A 15,046-nucleotide genomic window follows, 5' to 3' on the forward strand; every position below is an offset into this window, starting at 1 on the left:
ACTTCTTATATCCCCGTGAATCCATACAAGGAATAGATTAAAAGTGAAAGGGATCATGCTATAAGGAAACACACACTCTCAAATACAATAACAAGTATGTAACAAATACCACCCAATCACAAGTTTACCACAATGTCATGAAGTGCAATATGCAAATGTTATTCCCCATTTTCCGAAACATTTCCGTTTCAACTTCCAAAACCGTTAGTGTAATCCGACCCAAGGCACCTCCAAGGCGTCACGAATGGAGGGTTGACTAACTATCCACGACCACAAGGCACCTCCAAGGCGTCGCATCCGGCCTAGTTAGCTCAACCATGATCCCTTCTAGACTACACTAACACCACGGACCACTAGGCGCCTCCTAGGCGTCCGGTTTTCGCAAACTCCTTTAAAAAAATATTTTTCCCAAAATAATTTCGTTTGTTCAAAAAAAAAAAAAAAATATATATATATATATATATATATATATATATTTTTTTTTTTTCCTTTCTCTTTCCCAATGAATGCATGAATGTGCATGTTTCGATTTATCAATTCAACCATAGGCTCTCACACATTTCATTTACATCATTATCACAATTTAATAGAAATTTCTAAGCAATCATTTCTTTTATTTATTTATTGACCATAGCATCATTTTCTTTCAAAGCAATAAATAAATAAAAAATACATAATCTTAGGACATACAATATGTCAACACCAAACATGCTCAATCACCGTAATAAATCTAGTCATATATATGAATTCAAATAACACATGGAACACATTTAGCATTTTAATTAAACATACTTCAACCACAAACTAGATAATCAAAATTAGCATGCATAGGATCAAATTTAAGGGGAAAAATTCACAAAAAAACTAAGAAATTGTAGATTAGAACACCCCTACCTCAATGGAAGTGAAAACTCTCAAAATCCCCAAATCCAAGCCCAAGAACCCTAGAATTTTGAACTCCCTAGAGTGCACCAAATGATGATTGACTCCTATCAAATTGAAGGCCTTGACGAGCTCTCCAACTTTGCTTCACAATGCTCTACCAAAATCCAAAAGTTTAAAGCTAGATCAAGTTTTGAGATTGCGAAAAGAAAAAGAAGCAGTGAGATGCCGAGAGAGGAAAGATGCAGCAGAGAAAGAGAGAGAAAACAGTTGGGTCGTGGGTCATGTAATGCCTTATACACTTTTTGTGTGTTTTAAAACATGGGTGGGGCCCACTTGCTTTATTTCTTTTTCTTTTAGCATTATATATATATATATATATATATATATATATATATATATCACAACATTACATATATAGCTGCAACTTTGCCGCAACAATAATCCTTACAATAAGGTCAAGAAAATTGGTTTCTTATGGCAGTTCGAAGCCAATAATTGTTTAGTAAAGAAATGGATGACAAATTAGTGTGGTTCAACAATTTTGGCCATTTAATTTTCCCATTTCATTAGTTTCTGATGAAATTGCCTTGTAACTTCAAAGCTGATTAAGTTATAGAAAGGGACTCAGCTAGATCCAGTCCATGCTTTGATTCCAAAGAATATGAACACAACGACTTTGTAATTTCTGCAATCAAGAGACAAAATAAAGAGACAAAAATAATTAAAGTTGGCTAACTATATTATATTGTTATTTCTAAGAAATTACCTCAATCTCTCCTCCTATTAACTTTTTTTTTTTTTTTCCGTGTTTCTTGATTGCAATTTGATGGTAACATATATTTTAAAATTTTAAAAGGTGAATTACACCATTTTTGTGAATTTAAATTTCAACACCATAAAATTCACTATTTTAAAATTTTAAAATTTTTATATGATAAATTTTATTATTTTAACAGGCTAGTAAAATAGGTGAAATATTTTTATAGGCGAGTAAAGACCTCTATTAATGAATTAAGTTATACACGAATCAGATTGAATTAAATATTAGATACAAGTAAACCTTTAATGTTGGATATTATTATATGATATAAATAGATAAATTTAAGATTTGCACCTAAAATTTTTCTGCATATAAGATGATATTTTCAGTTACTGATCAAAGAGTTGTACTATATGCTTTCAAAATGCAAAAGACATCAATCAACCAAGATGATATTTGTTGAAAGAAAGCATTGATACATTGTCTCATATTGAATGTATGTAAAGATAAAAATAAAATAGAATATGACTCTATCACCCTCACTTGTAGAGATCCAATCAGGCAATTAATATCCTCCACCAATGAAAATTTGGCTAGAATTGGATTGATTTGACTTTAATGAAAATAATTGGTCATGGTGGTAGGGAAACTCATTCACATGTGGCTGGAATTGGATTGACTTAGTTTATTGAAAGTCTTCCTTTTCTCACTTACCATTCCACCACTTATACCCGAGAATTATTTTGTAGGACTCATTAGCCATTAATCACATTGGATATGGACATGTTAGGAAAATCATATAAAACAAAAAAAAAAAATTGTCTACTGTTTGCTTTTGAATAGGCAAAATATATTTGTGACATTAATCTACCATTGATCCTTGTCTTTTAAAATAATTATAGTAGAAGCACAATTAAGGAAAAATTAAGAATAATCTTTTGGTGTTAACATGTCACGGTCACTTATTGTTCTTTATATTCAATAATCACCTTAGTTTGAATGATTGAGAACTCAATTCTCAAAGGGGTAATAGAAGTGTGCATGATAAATTTGGATAATATTTTGGGTAGCAACCACATGATAGACATAAAAACTCTCAATTTGTTCAAATACAAGAAAAATTGAGTATTTCTATGTCTATTTATTAAGTAGGGTACCACATATTGATTGGTACCGCTAAATATTGTAGACTTTTGCATTGAAGTTAGATATATGATTATATCTTGTCACATTTAATAAATTACAAAAAAATTAAAAAAAATAAAAAACCTATAAATAAAAGACATTAAATAGTTCAACTACCCTGGGCATTGCAAGCCTTTCACAATTACTCATGGACCACTTAATTTAGACCTCATTCGCATGTGGCTGGAATTGGATTGACTTGTATGCTTCATAATGCAGAAAAAGTTTCCTGATATTAGCAAGTTAAATATCATTTGGTGTTTATTCAAATAATTGCGTTTGATACAAATTAATAAAATTTTAATTCAGAAAGACATTACTTATCACTAAAAATATTGAATGGAGACCTTAATTAAATCTATATCAAGTATTTTTAGACTGATTAAAAAACGTGTCATTTTGTAATGGCTAAATGACTCTTTTTTGCTTGTGAACTCATTTGCTAGTATATCTAAAATATATGTGGATCAACTTGTGGAAATGTTAAACATTAGTGTCCTCATCTGTATATAGCTGTAACTTTGCCGCAATAATAATCCTTACAATAAGGTCAAGAAAAATGGTTTCTTATGGCAGTTCGAAGCCAATAATTGTTTAGTAAAGAAATGGATGACAAATTAGTGTGGTTCAACAATTTTTGCCATTTAATTTTCCCATTTCATTAATTTCCAGATGAAATTGCCTTATTACTTCAAAGCTGATTGATAGAAGTTCTCTCTACGGCATCATATGCCAGGCCATGCTTTGATTCCAAAGAATATGAACACGACTACATTGTATAAATTTTCTAGTCTCAATTGAATTTCTGCAATGACCTTTAGTTGGCCCCCACCCTATGGTTTCGAGTTCGACTTCTCTTCTCCCTAACTAACTACTAATCCTCCATCCATTGCCGAAATAAAAAAATCAAAAAATAAAAAAATCAATTAATACTTTATGTATATTCCGTCTCTCTTTAATATCTCAATTCTCATGTCTCACAATCTTATCTGTATACATGCACTCGTCAACCTTATCTTTTATTTCATAAGAATCATAACCTTATATTTTATTTAATAGCCGTAAATAAACCCAACTATTCATAAAAATACTTTATTTTATTTTTTTTTTAAGAATGAAAAAAAATATCATATATCATTTCAAAAGTACAAAGGCGTACAGAGGCAAAAAGTCAAGCCAGAAAAGACATACAAATCATTAAGCAATTCAATAAAACGAAAAATATGCTCCAGATCTATGTACAAATCATGAAGTAAAGTAATAAAATAAAGAATATGCTCCAGATCTGTGGAGAAAATAGTGCCTAAAATTCTGCAACAGAACCACCATGGGAAGCAAACTAGAGTAACCTAAAAATCAGGTCATCATCAAGGCAACAGTTCCAAAACTACCGCCACAAGGTGCTCTGACACCTAAGAAATCCCACACAAAATCAAATAAAGGAGAAAAAGATCAAATCTAAGCGGGAAAAAACTAAAACCGGCCCAAATCGGAGATTTAGTCGGAGAAAACAATAGATCCATTCATGTGATCCGAAAACGAATCCAACATGAACAGATCTAGCCAAACAAAACAAAAACAGAGTAAAAAAACACCCATGGAGTATACTTATTAAAACACGCTGAGTTTATTGCAGCCGTGAAAGGCAATCATCATCTCCCCACTCTCATGGAAAGGAGCAAGGAGGCATAGATTGAAGAAGACGAAAGGGGTTAGAGAGAGAGTGAGAGAGACGTGGGAGAGAAAGTTGGGAGAGTCTCCACTTTTTAACTAGTAAAAAATGGCATGTAGATAATGACGCTTCTCATGAGGTCTGTTTGTAACAATTGTGCATAACAACCCTCAAATTTAATTTAATTTTTTTGGTAAGTAAAAGCAATCCATTTTTTTAATTTATTTAATTAGATGAGCCTTGAATCTTATTATGAGATGAGTCTTGAATCATATTAGAGCAGTGATATTTACACCAAACACTTGCAATGAATTACTTAACCGAATAATTTTTAATTGGTTATTTATACAAAGTAAATCTAATAATTCATTGTAACTATTCAATAGTCATTTTCCATCATATTATGCTCATGCAGTCATGTCTCACTAATGAATAAGGCTTAACAATCAATATATATATTTTTATTGAGATATGATATAAAAATTAAATGGCTATATAGGACACTACACAAACAGACTATAAATCAAATTACTTGGTTGAATTCATGTGAGGTTTGCATGATGTTTTTTTTTTTTATTATTATTATTATTATTCTTTTTTCCTTCTGTGATCCTATCGGGGTCTTCAAAAATCAGTTAAATGAAAGAAAAATGATAAATACATTCCAAAAATCATATTCCTTTTTCATTTCTTATATTGAGTGAGACATATATGCTATGTTTGGTTGAAGAGAAGGGCCAAGGGGATGGAAGAGAGATGGGATGAATGATAGATGAACTTTTTCCTATTTTGTTTAGTTGGAAAGAAAAGAAGAGAAAATAAATCAAGGAGGGATGGGATCAAGCATCCCTCTTTATTTTATGTGCGAAGAGGGGAGAGTAAAAATGGATTACTACCTACTAATATTTAATCCACAATTTTATCCTTTTCAAAAAAATTCTACCTATATAATTTTATATATTGAGGATGTATGGGTAAAAAGATTATAAAAACTTTTTTTTCCTTCCTTTCAAAAGAAAAAATGTCACTCCATCCATCCTTTCAATTATTCATTTCATTAAATCAAATAAAAAATAAGAAAGACATCTTCTATTCCCTGCATATTTCATCTCCTTCCCTCTAACTGAATATAACATTAATATAAGCCAAAAACTTTTAAGGCGTATGTGATTTACTATGTGAACACAATGCAAGTGGTCAAGTGGTAGGATATTGATGAGAAATTAGGCAACCGAATATGGACGATATTTGCAGGCATTACACATTTTTTTTACAACAGCTCCGTCTAAAATATTTTTTAAAGTGGAAGGATATTGATGAGAAATTAGGCAACCGAATATGGACGATATTTGCAGCCATTACACATTTTTTTTACAACAGCTCCGTCTAAAATATTTTTTAAAAAATATTTTTTTATTTTTTAGTATTTGGTTGTCATAAAATATTAACGAAGAAAAAAATTATTAAAATTTACCAAAAATAAATTATCCATCAATTTTTGACAAGTTATTTTACATAGCCTATTAATGGACTCGATTTCAACATTGACCTAAACCTTTGCCAAACATAGACAAACTAAAAATAAAAAAATATTTTACTTAAAAATATATATATATTTTGCGTCGAAACAAACTGAGCCTAAACATCAAAGATTTGGGTTCATAAAGTTTTTCAAGTCATGGTAAAACTTGATCAATTAAGAATGTAAAACCAAATATTGGGCTGTTGACAGAGAGTTGCGCTCCAAAGACTCCTGTTTGATGAAAATTCAGAACTAGGAAAAAAATTAATGTTTATTATAAGCATGGTCAAACACTACTACAGTATTTCTACTTGCATTTTGACCTTTACAATTGTTAGCAGACGACGCCTTTAAGTAGTAATCAAAATATTCACAGTGATTCAATTTTTATTTTTTTATTTTTTATTTTTTTATTTTTTTCATAGTGATTCAAAATTACGATGTGGCATATCTTGGGTCCTAAGCATATGATCGAATGAAATTTGGAATAGTTATAATATATAGGTATATTTGACATATTTTATAAAAGGCAACAGTCTTATTTCTTAGTTGGTTTCTTCCGTTCCTATTTGGAGAGATGAAAATTTATAAATCACTAATGATGACTCATCTATCATTTTTTCTCCATCTTATGCTATCTACAATAGGACTGAAGAAAGAGGTGTGAATAGAAAATAGGAAGAAATAAATGAACTTCTTTGTTCAGTAGAAATGATTAAAATAATAAATAAAAAAAAGGTGAATGGTAATGTTGACTTATCCTTCTTCTTTTACAAATTTTTATTCGTTCGAGTGAAGACAAGTGAATAATTATATGTGACCGAAAAAAAAAAAATGGACAATTATATAAGTTTTATATTAATTACCGTCATAAATTATACAAATTTTAAATTATAGTATTAATCTCTATAAATTACAATATTATAAATATTATTGATTATAATGGTAAAAACAATTAAAACTTTTTTTACTTTTTTCTTTACTAATATAGAAAATTATAAGTTTATTATTTTCTCTTCTATCCAACCAAACAAAAAGAATACCGAACAGAGCATTGTCCTCGAAGAAAGTTTTCCATCCCTCTTTCTTTCTTCCTTCCGTCTCATCCCTTTCCCTGTTATCTCTGGTAACGGATAGAGCATCGGTCACTAAGAGGAGTTGGAACATCGCATGCACTATAGCAGGTGTACCTTGGGTGATTTAGCTTTATGTGCTCTAGCATCGAATCGATCGAGCAGATTCCTTGTTGGGCGCCCAATCGAACCATCAAAGTTACTACTATTGATATTTGAGTAGTGATACTCACACCGAATAGAGAATTGCCGAATTTTTAATTGGTTATTTATACCAAATACAACTAAGTGATGGCTCTACTTCCTTATTTATTGCATAATTGTCCAATTAAAAAAATATGTATAACAATTAGGTGCAAAAATCATTTTTCTTGATATTTAGAATGATAGAGAGATTAATTGGTATGTGTTAAACAAAATGAAGCAAGCTAGTAGTGTTTCTTTAATTGACATACACCAAATAAGTGAAAAGATTGGCTCTCTGTGGACAGTGATATTAAAGCCTTGTGCTTGTATATTATAAAGAATAGGATGCAAAAAAAAATATCATTAATAAAATAAAATAAAATAAATAATTTTAAAAAATGTGTTGCCTTGATTTTGTGTCCAGCTGAAGAGTAACTAGATCAAAATTTAAATTTTGATAAAAATCCAAAATTCATCTAATAACAATTTGTGTCAAATCAGATTCATTTTTTTAATTATTATTATTATTATTATTATTATTATCATCATCTATGTACATATATAATTAAGGGAGCCTCATACATTTACAAGAAAATATACTCTATCTATCATTTAGAGAGTAAATACTATTAGTAGCTATAGGGAATTTTTAAAGAGAAAAAAATATTAGAAAGAGAGATAATAGCAGCAGCCACAAATAAATATGTTTTTAAGAAAAAAAAAAAAAAAAAAAGTTAGAGAGAATATGGCAGCGAGATATTTTAGAGAGAGAGATATATATATGATAGGGTAAAATAAAACCTACTTTGACCTAATTATAGAAGTAACCAAGTGTTGACCAACCGCCAGATCTCTTCAACTTCCCTATGATTACGGGTCTGCGATAGAGATGATGACATTCAGTTAACGACAATATTTGAAGTGGTTATTAATGATAAGCAGAATCTCAACAAGCGGGATTCGGTTCAATAGCGTACATCGACAAAACACCAAAAATACAAGGGACGGTGGAATGAGGTAGTTATACAAAAAATCATATTTCAGCTATTACAGTTTAATTATCGTTCTAAACCCCCACTAACTTGATCGTCGGAGGGTCTGCAACGGGGACCACACCGGTACCTCACTTAGTCGCCTTCATTTTACAGGAAACGGTGTCCTACTAGGCCGCGGCAAATTTGAACCCCAAGAGTTAGCGTCGTCTGTGGGAAACAACGATTCCCTTAAATCAATAAATTATTCTGTTGGGTATATGCATTTGCAGTCTGGTATGGTAACTGGAGAAAAAACATCATTGCAGGGATCTAGTCAAAGACAAGGGTCGAGTGAACACCCAGACGTCCCAAATGACCAGGAACGGCTAGCAGCATTGGAATTATATGTCCAAACTCTGAATCAGGGTATGAACCAGTTGATCCAGCAAAATGCAGCAATCCTGTAACATCTTATCCCAGCAGGACCACCACCTCAACAAGAATTGTTCGACCCATATCCTCCCAATCTGAATAATGGGGGATAAAACGAGGAGGACTGAGAAAACGATCATCCTTACGAGTTTGAGGCAGAACAAAGCCAAGTCAGGAACTGACACAGAGAACCTCATCCTCCGCCTCTGCGAAATCGCCAGCCTCAAACAGGCACAACCTTCTGTGTTGAGGAAAAGACAGAGAAAGTTACCTATTTCGACCTGCAGATCGAGGATCTCAAGGCGAAAATGGAAGATGTAATGCAGGCTATGAAAGGGAAGGTCCTACTGCCATAGATGACATGGTGTAGAGGACCAACTTGCCATTCAGCCCTGCCGTTATGCAATGTCCCCTGCCTAGTAAGTTCAGGATGCTCTCGTTCGAAAGCTTCGATGGGACCAAAGATCCCCTCGATCACCTAGAGACCTTTCAAGCTCTTATGCGTTTACACGCCATGCCAAATGAAATCATGTCCCGAGCTTTTCCCACTACACTTAAGGGATCGGCAAGAGTTTGGTTCAACAAGCTGAAGCCAGGAACCATCGACACCATCGAAGAACTGAGTAAGCAGTTTGTGAGCCACTTCATTATGGGTCAAAGGCATAAGAGGTCAGCCACCTACCTACTTACTGTGAAGCAATAGAAGGGAAAGTCGATCCAAGAATACATCACCCGATTCAACACAGAGATGTTGCAGATAGAAGATGTGAATGACAAGGTGGCTTTGATTGCTTTCATAGGAGGACTCCAAACCTCCAAATTCTTGTTCTCCTTATCAAAAGAACCTCCCACCAGCATGGCAGAGTTGTTGATCAGAGCGCAGAAACACATGAACGCTGAAGACGCCGTGAATGCACAGAAGGGAAAGGAAGGAGAGGACAAGAAGAGGTCAGGCCCTCTCGCCAGGGATGAAAAGGATACCAAATATAAGAGATCATTCTTCAGCCAAAACGATAGGACATATCATGAGAAGGACTCAAATAAGAATGCCAACTACACTCCTCTGAATATGTCAATTGACCATATTTTCTTACAAATCCAAGACGATGCGTTATTGAAATGGCCACAGAGGATGAAGTCTGATCCAGTGAAAAGATCTCGAGATAAGTATTGCAGGTTCCATTGGGATCATCGACACACTACGGATGATTGTTTTGACCTTAAGAATCAGATTGAGAATCTGATTCAAATGGGTCACTTACAAAAGTTCGTTGCCAACGAAGGGACGAACCCCAATAAGTGCATTCTGGGGCTGCAATCAATAGGTGAAATCAGTATGATCTCTGGATAAATAGACCTGGGAGAATCCAACTCGGCTCAGAAGGCTAGTGTGATAAAATTGTCTCACAACTGGAATTAGACTTATCAAGTTATTCAAAATAAAGACTGGGGGTGTAATACCCCTAGTTTTCAAAAGGATAAAATGGGAATTTAATTTTGATTATCTAAGTGACTTATGTACTTATTGGACTAGTTGTGTTTATTGTATTTGTTTAAATTAATTGATTGATTAATTGTGTGTTTAAATTAATATTGTTTAAGTGTGTTTTATTTTATTTTTCATTTGACTTGAAATTTTATGTGTGTTCTGTGTGGTTTTTAGTCATAATTATTTATTTATTTTCCTTAATTATGTTTAAGGGTAATTAATTAATTAGTTAGTTAATTTTATTCCAGATATATGTATAATGAACGTAATTAGGTTTAGGGTGATAATTAGGTTTAGGGTGTTATGATTAAGTAATTAGGTAGCCGACTTGTAGTTGGGCTGGACTTAGGGTTAGGATTACTGGATTTGGGATTAGGGTTTCAGAGGAGTCTATATATATATAACGATATATGTTACAAGGGTTTTTGGGAGAAAACCCTATTCACGTAGGGGTAATTTAAGAGGAAAAACAGAGATACATAGAGAGGGTTGTATACACTTCAATGTGTATATTTTTGTGTAGTCTGCAAGGGTTAAAATAAAACATTATTCACGTAGTATTAATCTATGAAGCTAAGGAGGAAGAACAGAGGAATGGAACAATGGTCAGAGGTGGGAGCAGTATAAGAGAATTCTGAAACTTAGAGACGATGCGGCTGTAAGGTTTCAAAACGAAATCTAAAGGCAAGTTTCATTCTCTCCTTCCTATAAACTTGTGTTCTGTGCATTCTAAATAGACTCCAGGAATTTAATTAAAACTTTTAAAACAAATTTTATGCATATTAGTTTAGTCTGAAATTTGGTTAACGTATAATAACTGAAAATGGCTTTCCTTGCATAAATTGTTAGATTATGTATTAAACCTCTGTAAATTAATTCATAATGCAATGTGAGGTGTTGTTAGGATGGTTAGGAAGTCAATTAACCTTTATAATGGAATTTTGACACATGTGATCAGACTTTAGATTGTTCATATGTTAAGTTAACTGTGATTGGCGTTTTTGGATACGGTTTTGTTTTTGTTTTAGATTTTTGTCAATTAATGCATGCTGGATGGTGAGAAGTTTCTAAGGCTTTAAGAATTTAAATTGAACCCTAGGAATGTTAAAATACTTGGGACAGGAACGTCGGACTTCGCCGGAAACGCAGAAAAATCATCGGACGAAGTAGAGACGAAGCAGAGGGGCTCTCAGGGGTGAGAGCCGGCTCCTAAATGGTGGGAGTCGGCTCCCATGAAGAGAGAGCCGGTTCTCTATGAGGGAGAGCCGGCTCTAGAAGCCTAGGAGCCAGCTCCAATAAAGGGGAGCCGGCTCCCATGGGAAAAAAACCCCTACGGGGTGTTTTCTGCAATTTTTCCGGAGTTCTGGGGTTAAACCCAAATACTGAAAATTAAAGGGGGTTTCAAATATGTTAAAATTAACCTATTAAGACCCTTAAATAGTTGGTTTATGCTAGGGTGCTAATCTTAAGGGGCATCAGGAAACAGAAACGTGGAAGAGGCATGCTGTCAAGGAAGGATGAATGTTTAAGTTAATAAGTTTGTTTTAATAACTTAAACTGATTGGTATCGAATTACTTTTGGGATGTTATATAAATTATTTATATACTTTAATGGAGGCCAGAAAGTTCGGTGTAGGATATGGGCATAGACAGTATTAACTTAGATATTAAATGGTATGCTGTCAAGAGTGGTAGGAATTTTAGTTGCTAGTTTTGGTTTAGCGAACTAAATGGACTAGTATGGGAATACTGTTAGGGTTTCATATAATGAGCAGTTTGGAATTCAGAGTGTCATATTATATCAGGCACAGGTTTTGAAGTGGAGGATCAAAGGGACGTCACGTGGTGTAAATGCTAACTTTCATGCTGTTAAGGATTGTGGAGGATTTCATTACTTGTCTTTGTTTTAGCAATTTAAATAATATAGTATGAGAGGATGGTTTGGGATATCTAGTATAATGTATTTAGTTCATATTTCTGGCTGATCATTATAACAGGTTATGGATGTTAATTGATGAACTGTTTAACTTCTGTTTTATCAATTGTATGGGTGTGGATAATATAAATTGTTTATCAATACTTTAACAATTTATTTGGAGGATTAATGATTATAATCATATACTGGATGCATAATAGGATCTTAATAATATCTGTTTTCTATTATGCTGGTTTCTGGATTTATTTGATGTTCTAATGAATGTACATCGTTTATGGATCATTTGCATTATATGTACCGGTATGGGACGGTGACATATCAGGGATGGATTAGATCAAAAAGCTAAGTCCTACCCCTTCTTACATACGGAATGGATTAACTAAAATAGTTAACTCCTACATGGATACATGTCCTGTCAACTAAAACAGTTGAACGACATAATGGATGTTTGTTTTATCTTTCGACATTAGGAAAGAATTTATATATATATTTATGGTACTGTGATACGAGCTTGAGTCTCCTGATCACGGTTATGGTGCGTATATCGCAAAGGTTGAGTAGCTAGATATAGCAAATGTTCCCTGGTAGGTCTAGGTACTTGGCCGCTGAAAAGCGTGTTTTATAGGTCACCTTCTACCCAGGCTGAACTATGTTATAGGCTAGTGAGCATCCTATAGTGTGTATTTATATATCTATGGACTATTGTAGCTATTGTTGAGCTATCTAGGATGTATCTGCGTATCGGGTTTATGTACGGATTGTAGTAGGATGGAACTTGCATGTGGGCCTGACCCACCTTTATTTTTTTCAAGTGTTCGTGAGTACCAGGCTTAGGATTTGATTGTGGTGATGCAAATACAGTCACTCACTCTTCCGACTACATAGGATTTTCTTTCTTATTTTGGTTTTGGATTTTAATTCTGTAAATGTTTTACCAGTTGGAATTATTAGGGGTCCACTAGATGGATTCCCGAGTTGTACGGATTTGAAGGATTTAAATGTTATTAATTTATTATTTTTAAGTTGAGGATTTTTTTTTATTTTAGAATTCTTTCAGCGTTTTGTTATTTTATTCTTAATTCAAATTTTATTCCTGCTTGTTTATATATTGATTGTCTGGTATCCCTCGGATCTGTGCCCGGACTTGATCACCCGTGGTTCTAGAATCGAGGGGTATCACATGGGGGCATCTCAGTTAATCATTTTAAATGGAGAATAGCTCTCTCACGTGTTATTTTGTTTTTCAATAAACTCACCATCACCAATAAGATGGATGACCTTCATTTTTTACGCAATAAAATATTATGTTTTCAGTTACCTATCTATGTGGTAATTAATGCATTATAGAAAGTTAACAAAAAATCAAGCTCCTTTACTAAAGGGATTAAGCGAGTAAAGCTCGTGAAAACAGTTCCTTTACTAAATGGGCGAGGTAAGTGACATTTTTTACGCAATAAAATATTATGTTTTCAGTTACCTATCTATGTGGTAATTAATGCTTTATAGAAAGTTAACAAAAAATCAAGCTCCTTTACTAAAGGGATTAAGCGAGTAAAGCTCGTGAAAACAGTTCCTTTACTAAATGGGTGAGCTGAGTGAAGCTCGTAAAAAATAATTCCCTTACTCAAGGGACGAGCTGAGTGAAACTCGTAAAATCTAATTCCCTTACTAAAAGGACGAGCAGAGTGAAGCTTGTAAAAATTAATTCTCTTACTAAAGGGACGAGCTGAGTGAAACTCGTAAAACTTAATTCCCTTATTAAAGGGACGAGCTGAGTGAAACTCGTAAAACCTAATTCCCTTATTAAAGGAACGAGATGAGTGAAGCTCGTAAAAATTAATTCCCTTATTAAAGAGACGAGCTGAGTGAAGCTCGTAAAATTTATTCCCTTGCCAAAGGGATGGGCTGACGGAAACCAATAAAGTCTATAAATAGTATATTGGATTTTCAAAAGAAAAATTTAGTTTTACATCACTAAAAGTCATTGACTATGGGTTTGAACCTATGCCCTTCCAAAATAGAACCTTGATTTGGTATCTGTATTAATTTCACAAAAAAAAAAAAAAATCTTACCCACAAGAATAGTACCCAAGGGAAGAGTGCCCAAGGGTACAAAAAAAAAAAAAAAAAAATCTTACCCGCAAGAATAGTACTTAAGGGAACATTACCCAAAGGAAGAGTGCCCAAAGGTATCTTAAAAAAAAAAAAAAAAAAAAAAAAAAAAAAAAAAAAAAAAAAATCTTACCTGCGGGAATAGTAGCTAAGGGAACATAACCCAAAGGAAAAGTGCCCAAGGGTACCCAAAAAAAAAAATCTTACTTACGAGAATAGTACCTAAGGGAACATTACCAAAGGGAAGAGTGCCCAATGGTACAAAAAAAAAAAACCTTACCCGCTGGAATAGTACCCAAGGGAACATTACCCAAGGGAAGAGTACCCAAAGGTATCAAAAAAAAAAAAAAAAAAACTTACCCGCAGGAATAGTACCCAAGGGAACATTACCTAAGAGAATAGTGCCCAAGGATACAAAAAATAAATAAAAATTACATTCCCAAAGCCAAACGAGCAAGCTTGGGAATGGGGGGCAACTAATAGGGTAAAATAAAACCTACTTTGACCTAATAATAGAAGTAACCAAGTGTTAACCAACCGCAAGATCTCTTTAACTTCCGTATGATCACGGGTCTGCGATAGAGATGATGACATTCAGTTAACGACAATATTTGAAGTGGTTATTAATGATAAACAAAATCTCAACAAGCGGGATTCGATTCAACAGCGTACATCGACAAAACTCCATAAATACAAAGGACGGTGGAATGAGGTAGATATACAAAAAATCATATTTCAGCTATTATAGTTTAACCCCTACTAACTTAATCGTCGGAGGGTCTACGGCCGGCACCACACCGGTGCCTGACTTAGCCGCCTT

This window comes from Cornus florida, unplaced genomic scaffold (genome assembly GCF_030987335.1).
Source record: "Cornus florida cultivar Cherokee Brave unplaced genomic scaffold, ASM3098733v1 CherokeeBrave_3.0.0_Hap2_Chr04, whole genome shotgun sequence".
Taxonomy (NCBI): Eukaryota; Viridiplantae; Streptophyta; class Magnoliopsida; order Cornales; family Cornaceae; genus Cornus; species Cornus florida.